Genomic DNA, 23,039 nt, shown 5'->3' on the forward strand with positions numbered 1-23,039 from the left:
CCTCCAGCGAAGGGCGGCTGACTCACTGTGTGCTTCCACAACCCCTTTGAATTCTGTGGACATGAGGAGAAACTTCCTGTTGGTCAGGCGGTGGCTAAGATTCCACTGGAAGTTGCGGTTCACATCTCTGGACTTGGGATTCCAAGCGGGCTCCCTGTGGGGGGACTTCGGTGTGTCCCTGGTTGGTTCTGTAGCTCACTGCTGACTCAGGATGTGCTGCTCAGTCTTATCTCGGCCCCTCCCACATTCTTCTATTTCCATGGGCAGCTTTCTCCGGACCAACTTCAATCCCACCGACTGGTGCCTTGACTCTCCAAACATGTAAGCACAAGACGGCTGTAGAAAGTCCTGTGCTGTTCCCGAAGGTTTAATTTGCAATCTCGTATTCCCTGCCAGTGGTTTCAGCACACCGTATGCCTCTGTCTTTTATCTGCTGTCATCATTGTGACAGGCCTGGCTTCGTTCTCTTATCTGCAGTTGCTTAATCTCTCGGGCCCCTCTTGTTTTACTAGCCCAGTTTACTGCAGTTAAACCAACACTGAGCAGAGACTATTGTCTGCACAGACAAGGAGCAGCACGGGGTGTCATGACCAAAATGCTGAGGGTTTCCTGATTTGGGGGCACCCGGATCTTTCCTCGCCTTAGATATATGGGGTTCTGATTTCTTCCTTTCCCTCTCTGACCTCTAACCTATCTCTGTCCATAAACCACAGTCCGGCTATTGAATAGTGTTTCCTCAGACACTCTTTTGGATGCACAACTCCTTGCTTTCCAAAGGGACCTGGGAGGACGCTGGGTCAGATCATGTGCGCCTTCCCGGGGGTTCTTGGTTCTGGGGTTAGTTGGAGGACGTGGATGTATGGCCTGGGCCTGTTCTCCGGCCTAATTCAATGTGGAATTATGCTTTGCAGACATGTCTTGAGACAGAGTCCTGATAACCTGGAGGACAGAGATGGAAGATTTAGTTAATACAGGGCTGAGTAACACAGTTGTGCATCAAGCAGGGAGTCATAAAAAGGAAAGGGAAATTGCCTCAGGTTTTTATAGCTACATTGTATTTCTCCTAGTTTCTAAAAAGGCTTTCCGAATTCTTGTCTCTTCTGAGATTTCAAATTAAGAGGAATCAAGGGATTGTCAAACTTGCCATAACGCTAGAGCATAACCATTTTTTTTAAAGAATAACACACACAAAACACAAATCGGTCTTAAAACACTTTAATTTGGGCTGAACTCCCCATGCATCCTTTTCTCCCCTACAGTTTGGGAGGGAACCCTGGTGGGATAGTGGGTTACAAGTTAGGCTGCTAACCACCAGGTCAGCAGCAGTTCGAATCTACCAACCGGTCCTTGGGAGAAAGTTGAGGCTTTCTATTCCTGTAAAGATTTAGTCTCACAAACCCACAAGGGTACTTTCTACTCTGTTTCACAGCGTCAGCACGAGTCATAATCACTCCATGGCAGTGTGTGTGTGTGTGTGTGTGTGTGTGTGTGTGTGTTGAAGGGTTATTCTGCAGGGGTAACGTAGAAATGTCAAGTCAGTTCCTAAATTTCGGTATACATTCGTCATGTTTTACAGCATAAGCTTGTATGTCTTTATGTGATTTTACTTATTTGGGGAGCCTGGTGGCACTGTGGGTTGTGCGTGTGCTACTAACTATAAGGGCAGCAGTTTGAAACCACCAGCCTCTCTGCGGGAGAAAAGTGAGGCCTTCGACTGCCGTAAAGATTTGCAGTCTCAGGAACCTGCGGAGCAGCTCTACTCTGTGCAGAGAGAGGGTCACTAGGAGTCAGCACTGAGCCAGTGGCAGTGATTTTGAGCTTACTTACTTTTAGACAATTTTTCCTGAGGTTTGAGGAATCACATGTTAATCCTTAATTTCACTCGGCCACACTATCCTGGAAAGCCTATTATCTCTCAGTTTGGGGGTGGAAAAACATACGAACCCGCTGGCTCCTTTTCAACCAACAAATTCTTTATTAACAGTGGGGCAAGACGTAGTGATGACGAAGATGAAAACACAGTAGAAAACTAGAGGACACATTTGGTGTGCCTCTCCCTTAAGCTGGTGGTGTAGTGGTGACACATTGAGCTGTTATCCTCATGGTCAGCAGTTTGAAACCACTCGTGGGCAGCAGCTCTGGGGAGAAAGTCTGGGCTTTCTACTCCCAGAGACAGTGAAGAGTTTCAGAAATCCACAGGGGTCGCTATGAGTTAGCACCGACCCGATGATGACTGCGTTTGCTTTTTTGGTCTCTGTGGTAATTAGTTAAGTTCATGTCAACTTGATAAATAGCTCTAGGGGTGGAGTCTAGCCATCAATCAGGTCACAGCCTGATGATCCTCCTTGTGGGCGTGGCTTTCTCATGAGGATTCTGGGAACTCCCTCTTTTTCTCCCTGGAGGTGGGACACACTCTGCTTCACCGTCCTGTGGAGGAGACATTCAGAGAGCTGGAGGAGCCACGTGGAGACCCACACCAGTGCTGAGATACTGCCACTGGATTCACAAGACTTTTTACCAACCGGCCTGTGATCTTTCTACATGTGTTGTGTGAGACTGAAGAGGAATTTATGGACTAGTGTCGGGTATATGCGCTAATATCGGACTTAGGAACTTGATCCGGACTGGGCTGGGATGTTTTCTCAATATACAACTGCTCTTTGATATAAAGCTCTCTCTTACACACAGACAGGGTCCCTGGAATTATTTCTCTAGTCAACCCAAACTAACACAGTCTTCGATCAAATATGATTTCTAGGTCCCAGGACAAACAAGGGGAAACTTCCCAAGGCAGATACAGCCTCCAAACCAGCTCCTTGACTTGAGCTCAGATGCTTTGAATTTAAACTATAATCTGTTAGGGAACCGTTTTCCTTGGATTTGGGTTTCTTTTGAGGGATGAGAGAAAGAGAGCCGAACTGTCAGCAATCTCATGGTAACTTCAAGTTGGAAAAACAATATAGCTATTCATCATGAGCAACCTAACAAGGCCAAAGGGATGTAGAGCATATGGGGTAAGTAATGGATGCTGGATGTGGATAGAAGTACTCGCTCTAGGAGCTGTGAGGTGGATCATGCCCACTATGTCCCTTCTATTTCAGGTGTCCCTAAAAAAGGTTCTGGGTGGCTAGGACCTTGCAGGGAGTGGGGTCTTTTTCCAGAGAAACATTCCCATGGGCGTGAGATGGAGAGAGGTTGGAATTATTCCTCGTGGTTTAGTATCCCGTGGAGTTCCTGGGCACGGAGTCCAGAATGCTGCCCTGAGAAAAGTGGGCAGAGCTCTCTTTGAATTGAAAACTGAAAAGCCAAATCTGGAATATATTTGTGTTCCCGGGCCAGGCCGAGGGCTGTCTGTGGGGGAGGCCACATCTGCAGCAGGGTGGGCTCTCTTCCCACAGCCGCTAGTGGGATTTTCTGAGAAACCAGAGAACTTATTTGCCTGGATTTCAAGCTTGTCATGTTTCACAGGCTTATAGGTTAGGCCTGAGGGTGCCCGTTTTCAGATTCTGGGCTTATTTTTTATTGATGAAATAGAACTTCCAGCTTGAGAAGTTGGGAATGGTAGTGGGAATGGATGTGCTTCCAGGGACTTATGTTTGTGGGTGGGGGTGGGGGGGAGGGATAAAAGAAAGAAAGAAAAGCACATCAGACTTCGTAGACATCCAATAACTCTTATAAAACTTCATTTTGATGAGTTACGTGTAAATGATCCCAAAACATGTGGATTAAATTTTTCCAAGAAACACATGGATTTACAATTCACGGCAGAGGAGATCTCAGCAATGTTCCTTTTGGGTTTTCCCAGACTCCAAGTGCTTTTCGGTCCTTGGTGCCTAGTGGGTTTTCATAATCAGACTTTTAATTTTTTTTATGATAGTGACTCAGAGGACATTCCAACCGAAGAGTTGTTTGAGGCAAGCGACTTTGGCACTAGCCAACGTGGACAATTCAGAGAGCAGATTCTACTTTAGCTCTGCTTATTCAGGCTGTCTCTCTGTGTCACCTGTCACTCATGACTCGGGTGTTTCTATTTTCTTCCTCACGTGGTACATCCACAAAATGAGCACCAAGCATGCTGTGAAGCTCACCACCTCCCCACTCAGACGGCAGTGCAGGGAGGGGGGTGACGGGCCTCGGGGAGGCGAAAAGGAACGGCGACATGGACATCAGACTCGGGCTCAGATTTGTTATCACCTTTTGTCCTCATAAGATGATGACAAAAATGTCACCACAGGATTTAGGGAAAAATATCTAGCCAGTGGTAGCTCTGAGATTTGAAATAATCTTTCAAAGCTTCACTTTTCAAAGTTTAGTCCCTGAAACAGGAAGATCACTATCACCAGGGACTCTATTTAACATGCAAATTCTTAGGTCACCGAGAGCTATTGAATAAGAAACTCTGGGATGCGGCCCAGCAATCTGTGCCTCAATGGACCTTTTGGGTGACTCAGATATGTGTACAAGCTGGAGAATCGCTAATTTAGAAAAATATATATTATTGCAAGCCAATTTCTAGCTAATAATAACACGTGGATACATGTATTTAGCAAAGTGTCTGCCCCAAAATTGGTGTGAACAATATATACAGTCCACAAACACATTAACACACACACGCACACTAGATAGTACACACACACACACATACACACACACACACACACAATCCCGTAAGTACAAGCAGGAATTATTACAGGAGTTCTGAGAAATGAAATTGGGGGTAGGGTAAATGAAGAGAGAGAATGTCCCTTTTCATATTCCACTTTTCTGAGCCATTTATTGTATTTTCTTGTAAATGTGTACATATAGGTATTTCATTGTGTTTTTGGTGAGATTTACACAGCAAACCAAATTCCCATTTGACAATTTCTACACAAGTTGGCCAGCTACATTTTTCACAATGTGCCAACATTCTCCTTCCTTGCATTCTGGTTGTCTTATCTCCAGTACTCTAGTTTCCCTCTACTTCCCTCTGTGCCTTAGACTAATTATTGACTTTTGGTCTCATATAGGTTGTTTTATTTTTCATGAGGTCCATACTCATGAACAATATCCCTTGTTTTGTATGTCAAGATAAAAATCAGGAATTTTCTTTTAAAATTTAAATTGTATAACAAATAACTCCAAAAGAAGTTAAAAGTAATTCCAAGAAAATACAAGGAGACATGGTGATGTAGTGGGCTACATGTTGAACTGTTAACCACAAGCGGTTCGAACCCACCAGCCATCCCCTAGGAGGAAGTTGAGGCTGCCTACTCTTGTCAAGGTTACAGTCTTGGAAACGCACAGGCAAGTTCTGCTTGGTCCTGCAGGCTCAGGGTGAGTTGCGTTCGACTCCATGGCAAGGGGGATTTTTTTTAAGAAGATATAGATAAACTAAAAGAAGGTACAGATAAATGTAGATAAATGGACTTACACTGTCAGGTATCAAGGCATGTAATCAGGCTACAATAATTAGGTCTATTTGGTTGCTTCACAGGATAGTGATTATGGACAAACAGATCAATGAAATGGAATAGAATGTCCATAACACATAAAATACGATTTTATCTGAGTTTGAAAAGGAAAAATATGCAAAGGAAGTGGCTGTGAAAAAAAGAGAATTCATTTACATAAGCATAATAATATAAAATCAACAGTGCACACAGACGTATGCAAAAACAAGTGACTTCAGAAATGGGCGAGCCTCTGGCAAAGATATAAAAGCAGATGCCCCTAATCACCAATGCCTTGGGAAAAGTCTCATTATAGTTCGAGTCCAAGAAGACAACATAGTCTGTGGTGTTGGCGTGGTGAAATGCCAAAGCTCAGTGAGAATTGTCATCATTTTTTGAGGTAAAGATCAGGCATCAACTGGGGAGAAGAAGAGAGTAGGTTTTGAGGGTACAGGTAATGTTTTATTTTTGACTTAGGATGATTTATTTGTGTGTTCATGTTGTATATTTACATATATATAAATAAATATGACAGTTTAATCTACTAAACTTTTAAAAAACTAAACTGGGAAAAGTCTATCCACTCCTAAGGGATTAAAATGATTATTAAATACAAAGCACTCCTAACAGTCCATGAAAACACTGCTCACTGTTAAAAACAAACAAAAATAACAGAAACAAGCAATTTCCAAAAAAGATTCATTCAAATTACAATTAAACTTATTAGAATGTTTACCATTACAAATAATTAAAGACAAAAGGGATGTGAGCTTTGGGTTCCTGAAGGCAATCCAAGCTGGGCATTGCTGTGGGTGTTGTTGAGGACAGTAGGGAGTGCCTGACTGACCTCTGCATCAGTTGATGCAGCACTTCCGTTTCCATAGAAATTTCTTTAAGAAAATCAACATCAATGTGCAGAAGACATATGTTCATAAAAATGTAGTAGTTACATTTTTCTTGGAATTCTACACATTCAATGATAGATGATTATGAAAAAATAAATACTATAAAAATCCCTGTGCCTATGAGGAAGGCCATGAACAACAACTATAATTGAAATAAACTGATAGAGCCATAATATGGAATATTATGTAACCGTTCAAAGTTATATAGAGGTATAGTACTATGAAAAATACTTATGGTGCATTACCAGTGGAAAAAAAGTAGCTAAAAGACAGTGTTAACTTGTTTTTGTTTATAAACAGATGTGTTAGTCTGGTTAGACTAGATACCAACCCATGGAAACTCATATGTGTATAAGAGAGAGTTTTATATAAAGGGTTTATATATAGAGTTTTATATAAATTGTACATTAAGAAAGCATCCCATCCAGACCAGTCCAAGTCCCTAAATCCAATATTAGCTCATATGTCCAATACCAATTGATAAAGTCCTCTTCAGACTCACAAAACACACAATGACACTGAATGCAGGACAATCAAAGGCCAGTGGGTAAAAAATCTTTGGATCTAGTGGCGTTGTAAGCATCTAAGCACGGGCCGTGGTCTCCATGTGGCTTCTCCAGTTCCCAGGGCACGGGGGTCTATCAGCATAGTGTCATGGGACTTGTCAGTAGAGTGTCCAAGGGAGTGAGCCGAGAGAGTCTCTCCCACATTCCAAGGAGGAAATCCAGGAATTCCTAGACTCTTTAGGGGAAGGCTATGGATACACAGAGGCCTCATTGCCTATATCCTGACTGACAGCCTAGACTCCACCCCTACATTCTTAACCCTCCAATGGACACCAGATTATGTAACTACCACAACAGACATATATATTCATAAGAGAACTGGGAAAAAATGTCCAAGTGGTTTCTTCTGGGTTATAGGATTATAAACTATTATAATTTTTATCTTTGTCTAACAATATTTTCTAAAATTTTTTAATGAACACTTTTTAATCATGTCAGAAAAACAAAAATTAGATCTTTCTGTGGATATACATAATGACAACACCTATGTTGTTTTCAGGTGCTGTCAGTCAAGTCTGTTCCAAGACATAGCTCCCCCCACATCCTCTCCCTGCCCCCCAACCCCCAGTACAATGGAAGGAGACACTGCCTAGTCCGGTGCCATCCTCACAACGGTTGCTGCTTGAGCCCATTCTTAAAGCTACTGTGTCAGTCCATCTTGTGGAGGATCTTCCTCTTTTTCATGGACCTGCTTTACCAAGCATGATGTCCTCCAGGGACTCGTCCATCTGCCAACATGTCCAAAGTCTCGCCATCCTTACTATTAAGGAACATTCTGGTTGTACTTCTTCCAAGACTGATTTGTATGTTCTTTGACATTCCATTGTGCTTTCAATATTCTTCATCAATATTATAATTCAAATGTATCTATTCTTTTGCAGTCTTCCAGATCACACATACGAAGAGACTGAAAATTCCATGGCTTGAATAAGCTCACCTTAGTCTTCCAAGTGATGTCTTTGTTTTTTCACACTTTCAAGAGATCTTGCGTAGCAGATTGGCCAAGTGTAACACATCCTTTCATTTTATGACTGCTGCTTCCACGAACATTGACTGTGGATCCAATCAAAATGAAATACTTCACAATGTCAATCTTTTCTCCATTTATCATTATGTTGTCTATTGGTCCAGTTGGGAGGATTTGGGTTTTCTTTACATTGGGTTCATGTATTCCATCCTTGAGATAGCTAATGTTTATTGTGTCAACCTGGCTGATAAACACGTGGGGTTAATTGAAGGGCCGAGAGATAAACGACTCAGTGAGCCGCACCTTTCTAGTTCTCAGATTTCTTGCTTCGTGATGGTCGGACCAGGGTGCAGCTGCCTTAGCCAGTATCCTGCTTCAGCTGGCAAGGCTCACTTCCTGCAAGACATCCCCAAGGAGAAGCCACATGAACCTACCCCGATGCAGCCCTTGTGCTGGAGCAGCCGTGTGGAGACCCCTGCCAGCACTGAGATGATCACGTTCATGGATTCAGCTTTCCTCCTGCAGTGGGCATCTTTGTGTGTGCTTTGTGAGATGGAGGAGGGCTTTGTGGATTGATGTCAGACATATGGTTTAATGTTGGACTTGTGGGATTGAAAGCACTGGGTGGGATGTTTTCTTGATGAGTACTTAAAGTTTTTATATAAAACTCTCTCTTATACATGAGTTTCTGTGGGTTTGTTTCTCTAAAATACCCAGACTAACACAATACTGAAGTCTGCAGTTTTAAACGGTTTTGTGCAGCAGAGTGGCCTGATGCAGTATGTCCTTTGACTTCTTGACTACTGCTTCCAGGAGCTGATTATGGATCCAAGTAAAATAAAGCATTTGAGAACTTCCATCTAGTCTCCGTTTATCATAGTGTCCAACAGTGAGGACTTTTGTTTCCTTTCTAGTCATTTGTAATTTATAATTCAATCTGTAGTCTTTCACCTTCACAAGCAAATACTGTAAGAATCAAGGTTGTGCTATCTGCATATCATCGGTTGCTAATGAGTTTTCCTCCGGTCCTGACGCTTTGTCTTCATAAAGACCAGATTCTCAGATGATCTGCTCAGGAACAGCCTCAGTAATTATGGTGTGATGATACGACCCTGATGCCCACTTTTCCTGATTTTAAAGCGTGCCGTGTCCCCCAGTTCTATTCGAATGACTTTTTCTTGTTCTGTGTATGGGTTCAGCAGGAACACAATATTTTGAAATTCCCATTTTTCACAATATTAGCTATAATTTTTTATGATGCAGTCAGGCACTTTCCCATAATCAATAACACATAGGTGACCATCTTTCTGGTATTCTCTCCTTCTAGCCAAGATTTACCTATCATCATCAAAGATATTTCTTCTATATCCTCTTCTGGTTCCACCTTGAATTGACTCATTTTAAAGTTGTTCTAGTTTTTAATATTTTATGCTTACTTTTCGATTGAGATTTTTCTCTATTTACTTTGTTATCATTGTTAGCTTCTTTTGTGTCTTGTTTTTGTATGTTTTTCGGCATATGAAATCCAGTATGGATGACTCTGTTGAGACAGTCACTGGATTAATACTTTCTTAGGGGCATGACAGGGGAGGTCGTGGGGACCTGGGGAGCAAATAGCAAGAGCAGAAAGAAGAAAACATTCCAAAATTGGTTGTGGTGATGATGATTGAACCCCCTTTGATATGACTGAAATTGTATGATATGTGGACTATGTCCCAATCAAACTTAAATTTTTAAAAAATAAGACAAATGTAAGAAATAATGAAATTAAAGAGCTAAACAGAGAATTTCAAATGGTGGCTTGATAAGACAAAATATTAAAATGAAGTCTACAGAGACCTAGAGTTAGAAACCAAAATGGAAAAACAAGATCAGCATTTCTCAAGCTGAAATAATTGGGGGGGGGGAATATTCAAACCCTGAATTTCAATATTGAGGAACTCTATAAACAAAATATTGAATGACATATGGACCATCACAGATGGAAAGAATTCATAACATTACCAAAGAGAGTTGGTTGGTTTGATATTCAACCATTTCTCGAGAAACCATATGGTCAAGAGTTCATGGAACTGAAAAAAAAAGCAAGCTGCACTGAAGGTATGAGCGAAGAGCGAGGCTCCGGGAATGGACAGCAGCCAGACTGAAATGTTTCAACAGACTGACGCAGCCCTGGGTGTGCTCACTTGTCGCTGCCGAGAAACCCAGACGCCCTGGCCAATCTAGGGAACAGATACACATTGGTATCCATGCCAAAGAGAGGTCTTCCAGCAGAATGTGGACAATATCTAACAATGTCAAGACTATAACACGCAAGTGAAATTTGGCTGAAGATAATTTTAAAACCGTTTAAGTACTATACAGTTGAAAAACAAAGCATAAAATACTGAAAACTAGAAGAACTTTAAAATTAGTCCAAAGGGAGATCAAATGATAAGGTGTTAAATTTCATCTGCCATGATCCACTTTCCAATCAGTGCCCACCCACTGCATGATAGCAAGACAGTTCACATGCCTGGTCTGTGTTCAGAGGGGATTCACTCCTATGTTTGGAGGTTTAATCACCTGTATTTCTCCTTTCCCCTCCCCTGCTTTTTCAAACTCTTAAATGTGTCAAAAGGGGGACAAATAAGATGTTTGTTACATTTTAACCAAACTTTGTCTATGATAAGCATCTCTACAGTACTCTCCGTTTGATAACAAGGCTACGCACATGCCTCGACTAGGGTCTGAGGGCATTCACTGGACACCTAATCTGTATGTGGACCCTGCAAAAATATTTGGGGTCTCCCACCTGCTGTGGTACTCTATGTTCACAGGACCTGATGATCTACTTCTGATACAATCGGTCAGTTGAAAACGGCTTGAGCAGCAGTGGAAGTTCGTCAGAGACAGTACTAGGAGATAAACGCCTCCGCCGCAAGGCTCTCCAAAGCCAACCGAGCAACCTCTTCGACGTGGAATTGACCCTAATGATGTGGAAGAAAAGCTTTTAGGACCTTGAGTTGGCACAACTTTAAATGAAAAGAAATATCTTCAAATACCCATTAATAATCTGAGTGTGGAATATACCACGAATGAATCAAAGAAAATAAAAAGTCAAAAAATGGCACAGAACATTTGAAGATTGATATCCTAGGAATTAGCGAACTAAAATGGACTGGCCATTTGGAATCTGATAATCACATGGTGTACTAAGCTAGGAATGACACATTGAAGAACAACATCATCAACAAGAGCAACGGTGAAACATTACCACTTTCCTCTAGTTCCTAAATGCTTCCTCCCCCACTAGCATGATCCCAATTCCACCTTACAAATCTGGCTAGACCGGAGGATGGACACTGGTACAGATAGGAACCAGAAACACAGGGAATCCAGGATGGATGATCCCTTCAGGACCAGTGGCGAGAGTGCGATGCCGGGAGGGTAGAGAGAGGGTGGGGTGTAAAGGGGAAACTGATCACAAGGATTCTACATATAACCTCCTCCCTGGGGGATGGACAACAGAAAAGTGGGTGAAGGGAGACATCAGACAGTGCAAGATATGACAAAATAGTAATTTATAAATTATCCAGGGTTCATGAAGGAGGGGGTAGTGGGAGGGAAGGGAAAAATGAGGAGTTGATGCCAGGGGCTTAGGTGGAGAGCAAATGTTTTGAGAATGATGAGGGCAATGAATGTACAAATGTCCTTGACACATGGATGTATGTATGGATTGTGATCAGAGTTGTATGAGCCCCTAATAAAATGATTTTTTTAAAAGAATATTTTGGGGCATATCCTGAAATCTAAAACTGTCAATAATAAGATCATATCTATATGCCTACAAAGAAGAAAAATTAATATGATGATTGTTTATATTTATACTTCAACTACTAGGGCCAATGATGAAGGCCCGGACAATTCTACCAACTGCTGGAGTCTGAAATTGGCCAAACATACAGTTAAGCTGCATTGATAATTACTGGTGCTTGGAATGTGAAAGTTGGAATCAAAGTCGGAATGGCAGTTGGAAAATATTGCCACGGTGATTGACATGACACTGAGGACCTCTTGATAGAATTGTTGCAAGACTAACAACTTGATCCCGGGAAATGCCTTTTTCCAATCACACAAACAGTGGCTGTGCAAATGGACCTCACCAGATGGAGGACAGTGGAATCAAATCAAGCACATCTGTGGAGACAATGGAGAAGCTCACTATAATTAGTTAGAACTAGGCTGGGGACTTCTTGGGAAACAGATCCTCAATTGCCCACATGCCAGTTGAAGTTGAAGCTGAAGAAAATTAAGGAACATGTGCACATGAGGCCAAATGCAATATACAAATAGACCCCACCTGAACTTAGAGAGCTCCTCCCAAGGACATCTGATGCACTGAACACGGATGACCACAAGCTAAGTCTAGTTGTGGAATGACACCACGGGCGTCCTCTATAAAAAAGACAAGGTATCACGTAAAAATACGTGAATGTCAGAAGAGACTCTGAAACTTGCTTTTGAATGTAAAACCGTAATACAATTTAAAAGCATCCTTAACTTTTATTGAATAGCTATACTTACTCTGCTCAAGACTCTTAATTCAGTTATTATTTTTAATATGGGTGACATGAATCCTATTACCACTCCCAATTTACAGATGAGAAAATCAAGCTTGGAGATATGAAGTAACTTTCCCATGGGAAAAAAGTAGACAAGTAGAGAAGCCATGATACCAGTAGAGGCCTTTCTGGCTCCAGAGGCTGCCTTTAAAACCCGTCACCAATGTTGGTGGATCACTAGTTGGTGGATCACTGCACCAAAATCTAAAAGAATTCTAAGTAATTGTAAATCCACCCCCATTCCAATGGGTCGAGAAAACACAGGTGGTGACCTTTTGTGCATTGCACTAATCAGAACAAAGGTGAACACGAGTTCCCTTTGTGATTGTCATTCAGAAATGTACGATCTGCACCACGCAGAGAATCTGAGCGCCTTCTGTCTCCTGTATTGATGTTTCTCTTGAAGCAGCGAGTGTGGCCCTGGTTCCCATCTGTACATCTCTTTTTTCTGTTCAGCAGCAAGAAACACTTTGAAGCAACAACTGGGCCGGAAGGGAAGACTGCATTTCACCCTGGGAGGCTGAATTCCCACAAGCGCTGTGGTGGAAGCAGAGTCGGGAAGCATTGGCGGCGCCGGATGGGGGTTCTGCGCTTTATGAGCCCCATCTGCTCAGCACATCCACAGGCAGGCAGGACTCGAGGCCGCCAGCACATCTCTGTTAGATGAGCCCCCGCTGGAGACTGGGAATTGGGCCCCAAACTGTGTACATCGACGAATTGCTCAGACACGCATCTGAGAGGGAAACTCCACCCCTTCCCTACTTGGAGTGGGGTCAAGTGAAAACCATATGTTCTACATATGAACCAAGAGCTACATAGGGCTCACCTCATTCTAGTGTGAGAAAATAGAATGAAACACGAGTCCCGTGGAAAAGTCTACTGCTGCAAAGAGCATCCTACTGAGGGCTCAGAGAAAGGACAGGCCTTTGGGGGAAACAAAGTTTAAGAATCTGGCAATCACTGTTTGGTGTGTTCCTAGGATTTGGAAAGGCCTGGCCTTGTGACATGGGTACATGGAGCCAGAAAGGTGCAGCTGAAATTGAACACTCCTAGAGTACCCGCTCATTGGTTATTTGTTCAGGGAGCATTTAATGAGCACATACTGAGTGCCAGCCACCGAAATAGAAGCAGTAAGGAACAGAGTTCGAATGGCGAGGCAAAAATAACTCAGAGTGGAAGGGCAACTCGAGGAAGTCTCAGCAGTGCAGGGAGAAGGACAAAGTGATGACTCCAAGCGAGAAGACGATTGGCACAGCACAGCACCTGGAAGCAGCCCCGGATCGGATGGGACGTGCTAAGATGCAAACTGTGGCAGTGCCAACTATAACGAAGGGTAACAACGATTCCTGTTGATCAGGAAAACGCGTCCTTTCTGTTTATCTCGAAAGTGAACGTGAATAACTACAGAAGCAGAAGTAGTGTACCACATTCCAGACAAAATCAATGGAAAGAGATCCACCTCTGACCTTCTGAAACGTTATTGGCAATGATTGTGTTTAATGCTTTTAAAAAAACACTCATGAAAGAAGTGGGAATTATTCAGAAAGAAAAAGCACTCAGGCTGGCTCCTGACTGCTCACCTGTAAAACACAGTGCTGGGAGAAAGTGCAGCCTGATGGCGGATTTGGAAGAGGAATGGTGGTAAGAAAGTAAGTCTGTACACAGTACAAGGGAGTAGAAAAATGCTCACACTGTTTTCATCGGTTCGGAGTCGGGAAAGTATCAGAAAAATTCCTCTGATAAATATTCCAAGGTATTGAGGATTTGGAACGCAGGGAGTGGCACTCAGAGGCCCTGAGTGGTGGCAATGGTTGATGTGCTTGCGTGCTGACCAGAGGTCTCACTGCCATAGGGCCAGTTCTGACTCCTGGTGACCCATAGGACAAGCTGCAACTGCCCCGCTCGGTTTCTGAGACCGGGAGTCTCTGTGAGAGTAAAACGCCTCATCTTTCTGTCGGGGAGGCAGGGACTGGTGGACCCAGAAGTGCCTCAGAGGGAAGGCCTGACGGTCTACTTTTGAAAGGTCAGTCCTCCAAAGCCTCATGGAGCACAGTTAGTTCTACTCTGGTTAAATCTCACCATCGTCACTGGCCAAGCACTGAAGCATCTGAGGACCAGTCTGGAATTGAGCAGATGGGCCAAAGTAGTTAGGCCCCTGACATTACCACTAGGTGGCTCAGTGGTGGCATGTGTACCTCCTATGGGGACATTCCGGGTGTGATTCTCAGGCAATTGCCCTCAAACACACCCCGCATCCATCTGTCAGTGGAGACTTGGGTGTGGCTGTGATACTGAACGGGTTTTGGTCCAGCCTGAAGACTAACACAGACTAGAAAGAAGAAAGGCCTGCTGACTTACTTCCGGGCAGTCAACCTGTGGAAGCTGTATGGATCACAGTGGCCCTTTCCCATTGGGCACGGGCTCCAACTCCATGCCAGCCACAACATATTGCTAACAAAACTCATATTGAAGCTATATCTCCCTTGCTGGGGTCAGTCCTGGTAGACTCCAGGCAAGAGGAGCTGGTTGGAACAGACTTGGTCCTGAAAGACTGGACAATTTTACTCATGTCCTGTTTTTTAGACCAAATTTGCTGGTCAGATCCCCAGACCAAATTCTAGTGACCCTATACAGAGTTTATAAGATGATAAATCTTTACTGATGCAGACAGCTTTCTCTCTCTCTCTCTCTCTCTCTCTCTCTCTCTCTCTCTCTCTCTCTCTCTCTCTCTCTCTCATCTTCTCAAAGTGGGAGCAGCAGATGAGGGGATGGGGAGGGGCCAGGGGTGTGCTGGTGACACCTCCTTCACATGAAAGGAACCTCAAGAGTGAGAAAGAACCAGCCTCCCTCCTTCTATGACATCCACCACATCTGGACCTTTCTCTACCTACCACCTCCCTCCCCGCAAATCATAACATGCAACACAGCTGCCTGAGGAATACGTGAAAACCAGAAACCGAAGATTCGAATGTTGTGATAAAAAGTCTGGTATTTATGCTCCCTGTTGGAAGATATACTGAAGCAAAGACAAAATCTATATATTCATTATTATTATTGAAGATAGCTCTCTACTAACTATACTTGCAAAATATTATAAGAGACTTAAACGACTATCGCTGGGAACTGGAAAAAATCATTATGCCTTAACAGTGGTGTTTTTAAGTCTTCTTTGATAATAACATGGAGAAATGAAGGAATCATGAAAGATAGTATGGAAGTTATATATAGGTTTATCTCTCATGTCAACTAGAGTTGCTTGTGAGTGACCTGTAACCATTGTTATTCAGTTGTTAGGTGCCGTTCAGTTGATTTTTGACTCCATGTGACAGAGGAGAATTTCTCGTATGGATTTTGTAGGCAATCCTCTTCATCAAGGGATCCCTGGTGGTATAGTGTTTATGAATTTGGCTGCCAACTGCAAGGTCAGCAGTTCAAAACCACCAGGCACTCTGCTGGAGCAAGAGGGAGCTTTCTACTCATATAAGGAGTTACAGTCTTGGAAACTCACACGGGCAGTTCTACCCTGTCCTATGGGGTCTAGGGTCACTGTGAGTCAGAATCAACTCAATGGCAGTAAATGAGTGCCTATAAGACCATATTGCCGGGCTTTGATCGGAGAACGCAGCTAAGCTAAGCACCATGAGCCTCCTCAACAAGCCCAAGAGCGAGATGACCCCGGAGGAACTGCAGAAGCGGGAGGAGGAGGAGTTCAACACGGGGCCCCTCTCGGTGCTCCCGCAGTCGGTCAAGAACAACACCCAGGTGCTCATCAACTGCCGCAACAACAAGAAGCTTCTGGGTCGCGTGAAGGCCTTCGACAGGCACTGCAACACGGTGCTGGAGAACGTGAAGGAGATGTGGACCGAGGTCCCCAAGAGCGGCAAGGGCAAGAAGTCCAAGCCCATCAACAAAGACCGCTACATCTCCAAGATGTTCCTGCGAGGCGACTCCGTCATCGTGGTGCTGTGGAACCCACTTATCGCTGGCAAATAGGGCCACACTGCCACGCTGGGAAGCCTTGCCCCGCATCTCCCGAAGAATAAATGCCCAGTGTTTGTTGTAAAAACAAAACAAAACAAAACAAAAACATATTGCCAGGCCTTCTTCCTTGGAGCAGCTTGGTAGGTTCCCAAAATGTCAACCTTTTGATTCAAAGCCTGGCCATTATCTCATCCAGAGTGGCTGCCTGATGTTTGTTTTTGAGATCACATCTGGGCTCAGTGGGGAGCAATGTGGTGAGCAGGCTGCTATATCCTGTGGTTGTGTGACATGGGCTGGAGTAATTAGGACAGGGAGTGGGGTAATACATACTGAATATTCGCTATCCACTTGAGGATATAATTTCAACGGAGTCAAGAAAAGAAGTCAAATCAAAAGAGACTGGGGGAAGCTATGCCAAGGTATAAACAGAAGCAGCCTGAGAGAGTCGAGATCACCGGGGGGGGGGGTCCCACATTTTGTTGTGTTCTATTGTGAACCCAGAGCCAGGCTTCCTAACACTGAGTCGCAGTCCTACCCCTCCCTATCACATGCTGCTTAACCTCTCTGTGTCTCTGGTTCAATTGCACCCACTTTGAAAAGTCAAAACTCAGGCAGTGGGGCTGAAATGAAGGATGTTAAAATGTGTGATAGCTTTAGGACAGTGGCTGGTATACAAGAAGCCCCATACAAGTCTTACCCCTTCTTCCTATCTGTAACAGTAATACAGTGAACAAATATTATTTTTATACTGAATCAGATGAAAAGCCATGAAAGGTTATAATTATGAAGGCAGTGCAGAAGTATGAAAAACATGCTTCATACAATGTGAAGTGACAAAAGTCACTTTGTATGATTATAAGTTTAATTTGAATACAACTGTATGAAACTATGTATACATGTGGGAAAATATTTGAAAGGAATCTCAAAGAATAAAAAAGAGGGAAATGATGCATTTTTCTTCTTGGGTTATTATTGAGCTATTTTAAAATATGAATGTGATTTTTTAAAAAAATCCCCTTCTCCCTCCTTACGTACCAATGTCTTCATCTGTTGTCTGCTTGTTCTGGGAAAATCAGCCCCCTTCGTTGAGCCCTCCTCCTCATTAACTGTGGGATTTTTACAAACATTGTTATAGATAATTGACCCAGGAAAGGGCACTTGACCCAAATTGAGCCAATTACAGCCCTTTCTTAGGCCTAAGGAGAGTATAAACCATTATTTCTCTCTGGTGGTGGGAGTCATGGTTACTGAGAGTGTGGGGAACCACGCTACCCACCAATTGGGATAAGTCTTTTCTAGAAAGACTGGCTAGCACTCTACAGAAAAGGAAGAAGGGGTGGGTACTGTCTACCTACCAATCTACTTATCTCTGGAGAAAGAGTGAGAGGCTGATGAGTCTTAGTAAGATTTACATCCTTGGTCTCAGTTGTTCTAATTCTTTTCTATACTTTAGTTATTTAACCCTTACTTTGTTTATAGAGAAAGCCTCAGAATAATTTACAATAAATTTTCTTAAAAATATATATTATATTTTGCCTAAGGTCATTTGAGTTGGTTACAACCAAGAATCATAGCTAACTTATTTTTACTGCGTTACTAATAACAGCAAAAAATTTGAGAGCAATCTACATGTACAGTATTAGAAAATGGTTTAATGCATCCTAGCGCATTCTTATGATGGAAAATCATGCATTCATTAAAATAACATTTTCACAGAAGTTTTGAGAAATAATTCCATATACTGTTCAATAAAAAGAGCAGAATCCAAGGTACTGGAACGGGGATCAGGTCTGGAAGCAATCCAGGAAGAAGGAAAGATACTTTGGGGTTGGGTGAACTTGACTTTTCAAGGTACTGACAGAAGGCAATATACTTGGAAGAAGGAAACAAGATGCACATGGAATCATGAGAAGATGCACAGATAAGTACTGTCAGTCATTGTGAGGAGTTTGAATTTTATTCTCAGAACGATGAAAAATCATTGAATGGAGGAGATAGTTAAAGTTTATTGTGCCAACCTGGCTAATAAACACGTGGGGTTAATTGAAGGGCGGAGGGATAAATGGCTCAGTGAGACTTGCCTTGCTAGTTCTTGGGTCTCTTGCTTTCTGATAGCTGAACCAGGTTGCAGCTACCTTAGCCAGGTCCCTGCTTCAGCTGGCCAGGCTCACTTCCTGCAAGACATCCCTGAGGAGAAGTCACATGGACCTCCCCCGATGCAGCCCTGGGTGCTGGAGCAGTCGTATGGAGACCCCTGCCAGCACTGAGATGCTTACACGCTCACTGATTCAGCTTTCCTCCTGCAGTCGGTGCCATAGTGTGTGTTTTGTGAGATGGAGGAGGACTTTGTGGATTGGTGTCAGATATATGGGCTAATGTTGGATTTGTGGGCTTGGGCAGCACTGGGTTGGGATGTTTTCTTGATGTGCACTTAACCTTTATATAATACTCTCTCTTACACATATGAAGTTCTGTGGATTTGTTTCTCTAGTGTACCCGGACTAACACAATGGATTTCAAGCAGATCTATAGCATAAATGGTTTATATTCTTATAGCATGGAAGTCTAACTTCTGGGAAGGGAACTTATTTCAAATGGATAAGAGTGGAAGCAGGCACTAATTCAACTCAAAACTCACTGTTATTGAGTTCCATCCAATAGTGGCCCTTCAGGACAGAGTAGAATTTTCCTTGTAGGTTTTCAAGCCTGTAACTACTTACAGGTCTGGAAAGCCTCATCCTTCCCCTACAGAGAGGCTGATGGTTTTGAACTGCTGACCTTGTATTTATCAGCCCATTGAGTAACCCGCCACACCACCAGGGCACCTCGGGTTATTTCTACTGAAGCCATATACTGTCTTTATATTCCAAAGCTGAACAATTTAGAGAGTGAATTATATACCCTAACCCCTATACTAGAACCTCAAACCCTAACCTGGACTTACTTCCCTGGGCAAATTTAAACTCACTGCCTTCAAGTCAATTCCAACCCTTAGCAACTTTATAGGACTTGGTAGAACTGGCCCTGTGGGTTTCCCAGGCTGTAGCTCTTTATGGAAAGCCTAATCTTCTATACATGTGTGGGGAAAGTAAAGGAAAACAGCCAGAGGCATCTGAAAGCTGGCTCTCATCCTGTACTAGCCTCCCTTTGGGCATTCTCCTATCTTGAAGTTTCTGAGTTTCCTGATTTTAAGGCCTCTGGATCAATGATCCCCAAGTTTTACATTGCGTTAGAATCACTTAGATAACCCAAACCCCAAAATAAAAGACTTAAAGTGACCCTATAGGACGGAGTAGGTTTTCTAATCTGCACGCTGTTTATTTTTTAATAGTAACAGTAAAGTTTATTGAGCTGTACTTCAGTAATGATGTTGGGGTTTGCCCAGGGCGCTCTTGATGGACAAAACCAACACATTCTGACAATTCTTCTTCAGTCAGGGAACCAAAATGTGGTAAATGAGTTCATCTTGGGTCATCTTCACGTGGCCAATGGCCACTGTTAGGCACAGTGTCTCTTCATCTGGAAGTTGACGCTGGACTTCACCCCGTCGACTCGGGCTACCATGTCCTCATTGTGGGTAAGCAGGGAAGGGGCTTTGCCAGCCTCAGGCAGGCCTGGTCTCAGAATTCAAGGGATCTGCTTGATCAGGGATTCAGAGGCCAAAAACACATCCGATTTCTTGGTTGGCTTCTCATGCTTGTTGAATTTCTTCAGTGCCTCCATGTCCAGGGGAGGGCTCTCCACACCCTTAGCTTAGTCATCGTGCTGCTGGTGCCCAAGGACATGCGGGGAGGGTTTGCAATGGGAGGGTGAGGTGGACTTAAGCATGAGGGTGTCTGAGAACCGCTGGTTCCTTTTTTCTTTTTAATCACTTTATTGGCAGCTCCTACAACTCTTATCACAATCCATCCATCCATCCATCCATCCATCCATCCATCCATCCATCCATCCATCCATCCATCCATTGTGTCAAGTACATTTGTGCATTTGTTGCCATCATCATTCTCAAAACATTTGCTTTCTACTTGAGCCCTTGGTATCAGCTCCTCTTTTTCCCACTCCCTACCCGCTCCCCCCTCCCTCAAGAACCCTTGATAATTTAAAAATTATAATTTTATCATATTTTACACTGCCCAACGTCTCCCTTCACCCACTTTTCTGTTGTCTGTCCTGTAGGGAAGAGGTTATATGTAGATCCTTATAATCAGTTCTCCCTTTCCACCCCACCCTTCCTTCACCCTCCTGGCATTGCCACCCTCACCACAGGTCCTGAAGGGTTCACCCGCCCTGGATTCCCTGTGTTTCCAGTTCCTATCTCTACCAGTGTACATCCTCTGGTCTAGTCAGATTGGTAAGGTAGAATTGGGATCATGATAGTGGGGGAGGGAAGAGGAGGAGGAGGGAGGGAGGAAGCATTTAGGAACTAGAGGAAAGTTGCATATTTCATCGTTGCTACCCTGCACCCTGACTGGCTCATCTCCTCCTGTGACCAGTCCTAGTTCCTTATGCTGATCTGCAGCTCCACCATCTCCAAAAAATGTTCGGGCTTGCACTGCTTTCTGAGCAAGACTTTCCACACCACCTCCTGGAGGGGGTCTGAGGAGACGACTATCCATGGCTCTAAGCACTATAGGAACAAGAAAAGAGTGAGAGTGCAGTTCTTTAGGAAGCATAAAGCCTTATCGTTCTCCCTTCAGAGCAGCTGGTGGTTTTGAACTGCTCACCTTGTAATTAGCAGCTTAGACCACAGCCTACTCTGCCGCCAAGTCTTCACGAATCGTGGGGAAGCCTTGTTAAAGCACAGATTCCTGGGGCTCATCCGCTAGACCTAGAGCTTGTGATTCAGTAGGCTTGATGTGGAGCCTATGAATGTATCTTTCTGTCAAGCTCATGAATGGTGCTGGGGGTGCTGATCTGGGGACCACACTTTGATCCTGTGCCAAAGGATTGTGGACTGGCTGTGCAGGCTCCCCAGGCTCTCGGAGACATATATTCAGTTGACAAGGTGGGTTTCCAGGTGGCCTTATTAGTTTTTGTCTTTTTAATCTCTTGTTCAGCTGAAGGGGCAACATTTCTTTGTATCTAGTCAGGAAAATTGGTCACTCCTTTTATCTGCCGTAGCCTGTTCTTCCATTGTCCTGGGCTTAGTTTTGTAGTGTTAGAACTTAGCAGTTCTCAATCATTGAGGTTGTTAGTTTATTGTGCCCACCTGGCCGATAAACACATGTGGGGTTAATTGAAGGGCGGAGGGATAAATGGCTCAGTGAGCCTTGCTTTGTGATGATCGGGCCAGGGTGCAGCTGCCTTTGCCAGTTCCCTGTTTCAGCTGGCAAGGCTCACTTCTTGCAAGACATCCCTGAGGAGAAGCCAGATAGACCTACCCCGATGCAGCCCTGGGTGCTGGAGCAGCCGTGTGGAGACCCCTGCCAGCGCTGAGATGCTTATACATTCACTGACTCAGCTTTCCTCCTGCAGTCGGCATGGTTGTGTGTGTTTTGTGAGATGGAGGAGGTCTTTGTAGATTGGTGTGGACATATGGATTAATGGGTTAATGTTGGACTTGTGGACTTGGGCAGCACTGGGTTGGGATGTTTTCTTGATGCACACTTAACCTTTATATGAAACTCTCTCTTATACATGAGTTTCTGCGGATTTGTTTCTCTAAAGTCCCCAGACTCACACATCTGTATTCCACTCCCAGTTCTTCATAGTTCTGCAGATTTCTTGCACCGGCTTGTTGTTGACTAAGCTTACTTTCTGCTCTTTGAAACTGTCCTTTGGGGTTATACTTTTTCTTCAGGCACTGTCCCCGAAGTCTTCAAAACCTTCTGTTCTCTAATGGACCGAGGGAGGGTAGAACCGTGTTCCATAAGGTTTTCAATGGCTGATCTTTTATTATTATTATTAATTTATTTTAAATCATTTTATTGGGGCCTCTTACAGCTCTTATAACATGTACATCAGTTGTATGAAGTATATTTGTACATAGGTTGCCATCATCATTTTCGAAACATTTACTTCTATTTGAGCCCTTGCGATCAGCTCCTTGTTTTTTCCCACCCTCTTCCCCACACCCCTGTGACCCCTTGATAAATTATAAATTATTATTGTTTTCCTATCTTACACCAATTGCTGTCTCCCTTCACCCTCATTTCTGTTGTTCATCCTCTTGGTGGGGTGAGGGGACAGTTATGCATAGATCATTGCAATCAGTCCTCTCTCCCTCCCCTCCTCCCACCACCTTCCCCATACCTTCCTGGTAATCGCTACTTTGATTTCTGTTCCTGAGAGGTTTATCGGATGTATTCCATGTGTCATAAGCTGTTATCTGTACCAGCGTCCAGCCCAAAGTGAAAGGCAGGACTGGGGTCATGATGGTAGGGGGTGAGGAAGTCTCAAAGAACCAGAGGAATATTGTGTCTTTCATTGGTGCTATAGTGCACCCTGGTTGATGCATCCCTTCCTGTGACCCTTCTGCAAGGGCATGCCAGATGGGTTTGGGGTCTCTGTTCCAACCCCCCTCATTCTCAACAATGTGTTTTTGTTTGTTCGTTTTGGGTCTTTTGGTGCCTTTTAGATGGTTC

General features: G+C 43.6%; 2 pseudogenes; one reads left to right on the forward strand and one right to left on the reverse strand.

Moving 5' to 3' along the window:
- Positions 1–16,089: 16,089 nt before the first annotated feature.
- On the forward strand, positions 16,090–16,467 carry LOC142425922 (small nuclear ribonucleoprotein Sm D2 pseudogene; annotated as a pseudogene).
- A 3,346-nt stretch (positions 16,468–19,813) lies between these two features.
- LOC142426717 (large ribosomal subunit protein uL1 pseudogene) lies at positions 19,814–21,274 on the reverse strand (annotated as a pseudogene).
- Positions 21,275–23,039: the final 1,765 nt, after the last annotated feature.

Source organism: Tenrec ecaudatus, chromosome 14 (assembly GCF_050624435.1).
Source record: "Tenrec ecaudatus isolate mTenEca1 chromosome 14, mTenEca1.hap1, whole genome shotgun sequence".
Taxonomy (NCBI): Eukaryota; Metazoa; Chordata; class Mammalia; order Afrosoricida; family Tenrecidae; genus Tenrec; species Tenrec ecaudatus.